Source organism: Octopus bimaculoides, chromosome 20 (assembly GCF_001194135.2).
Source record: "Octopus bimaculoides isolate UCB-OBI-ISO-001 chromosome 20, ASM119413v2, whole genome shotgun sequence".
Taxonomy (NCBI): Eukaryota; Metazoa; Mollusca; class Cephalopoda; order Octopoda; family Octopodidae; genus Octopus; species Octopus bimaculoides.
In genome coordinates this window covers 37,493,582-37,496,176 of record NC_069000.1, presented here as the reverse complement: position 1 = coordinate 37,496,176, position 2,595 = coordinate 37,493,582, and positions in this window count along the sequence as shown.

Genomic DNA, 2,595 nt, shown 5'->3' with positions numbered 1-2,595 from the left:
CACATACATACATATACACGCTCATACACACACACACACACACACAACAAACACACACACACACACACACACACACAATTACAAGCAACTGGATTTCAATTATAAATAGCCGCATTCTCGTAACTGACATAACGCCTGTAGCTGGTTTGATAGCTTTTCTGCTCTTACCATCAGATGACTGCCTAAGCCCAATTTTGTTTTAATTGTTTTTGCGAGAAACGGAGCACATGATTTCGCCAAGAATTACACGAATATTAACTCCGCATTTGTCCAAAATGGTTTTTCAATCCGGTCGTAGATGAGCACTCCTTTGGGGCATAAAGAACAGCAGGGTCCCACTGGTGCCGTTGTGTCTCGTACTGGTTTGCTGATATGTAACCTGTCATGAATGATATCAATGCTACAACAAGTCGTGCAAGTGATATAAACACAGCCTGCAGATTACGACGCTATGCGTCACTATTTGATACACAAATCGATTTTTCTGTTTTTCCTAGTTATAGACCGCCATTCGCTTTTGTCCAGTGTGTAATATTCCCAATCATAAGTGCCGATGTTTCTCATGAGCCACCCCAGAGTCTTGGCTGATGGGTTTCAGTCATTTGATTGTGGCCATGCTGGAGCACCGCCTTTAGTCGAGTAAATCGACCCCAGGACTTATTCTTTGTAAGCCTAGTACTTATTCTATCGGTGTATTTTGCCGAACCGCTAATTTACGGGGACGTAAACACACCAGCATCGGTTGTCAAGCGATGTTGGGGGGACAAGCACAGACACACAAACACACACACACACACACACACACACACATAAATATATATACATATATACGACGGGCTTCTTTCAGTTTCCGTCTACCAAATCCATTCACAAGGCTTTGGTCGGCCCGAGGCTATAGTAGAAGACACTTGCCCAAGGTGCCACGCTGTGGGACTGAACTCGGAACCATGTGGTTGGTAAGCAAGTTACTTACCACACAGCCACTCATGCGCCTTAGTGCCATAACCAGGTACTTAACGCCGTTTGGTTCAGCCGACACCAAACCAGGAAGACAGCCAGATCTTTTCTTAAAGCTGGGTTGAATCCCGCACGGCTGCTACAGATAACATTGCGCCTACTTTCCACAGCTATTGACTGAGAGCTGTTTTACAATATCCTGTGGATCTTTTAAAACATCTAAAGTTTCCTGAGCACAATGACACTCCGCCCAGGCATATATATTTCGCTCCACCCCTTTCTGAAGTTATTGTTCTCGGTGACAATCTCTTGTAGTTCTCACATTCATCCTATGCTGAGGCTGCCAGTGCAGAAACCGAATCTTTTGTTACATTCTCAACTCTTCACACTAAACTGTTTCATTCTTCTCACACCCTATACCGACACACAGACATCGCATGCGGCGCTACTGCACATTAGCAAATAGCTTTAACACTATTTGTATATATTTCTAGCTGTTGGTTCGATTTAGCCAGAGCTAATAACGACAAGCTTTAACTACTAAATATTGTTAAACACACCTCTGTAAATGCAGTGTACATAAGCAATTCCGTTTAAATATAACGAAGAACCGGCAGTGAGACTGTTTTTAGCAGATCCTCAAATGGGGCCCATGGCAGGCAATGGGTTAAGTACGCGTGCTTGTTTCTGGATAACCTTAAGGGTGGACATTTTATTGAGCACATACACACGCCTCCAACTTCCAGGTCAAAGAAACATCGGCATAACCAGCGTCACGCCTCTCGTTCCTACCACTGCCACCACCACCACCACCACCATCACCACCATCACACACACACCACCACCTCCACCACTGCCATCACTAACAATTTATGGTCATGAAGACATCATCATATTGGCTTCAAATTTTGGCACAGGGCCAGAGTCGGGTAAATCGATTACATCGATCGCCACTGCTCAACTGGTTCTCATTTCATGGACGCCGAAAGGATGGAGGGTAAAGTCAACCTCGATGGAATTTGAATTCAGAACAGACAGAATGCTGCTGAGCATTTTTTTCCCTATGCGTGCTAATGATTCTGCCAGCACGGCGCCTTGTGAATACACCATCATATTACCGCCATACCATAACACTCGCGTAGTCTACCATCCCTAAATACTACGACTATCGTCATCATCTTCCTTCGTCGTCGTCGTCGTCATCATCATCATCATGATGATGATGATCATCATCATCATCTCTTTCATCATTAACGTCATCATCATCATCATCATCATCAATCATTATCATCATCACCATAAACGCTTTCAAGCTCATAATACATGATCATGATCAGGATCATCATCATCACCATCACCACCACCATCATCATCATCATCAACATCATCATCCTCACCATCATCATCACTACCGCCACCCACCAGCACCTTCAACTCAAGATTACCATGATCCTCATAATCAACAAATTCTGGTCATAGATTTACCAAAGGTTTCGTACCCACGAAAGCCACAGCTCGTCAGACTCTATATACGAGCTGTCCACAAGGTTGTGGCTTTCGTGGATACCAAACCTTTGGTAACTCTATGACCAGAATTTAACATTCTGTTTATATATATATATATATATATATATATAT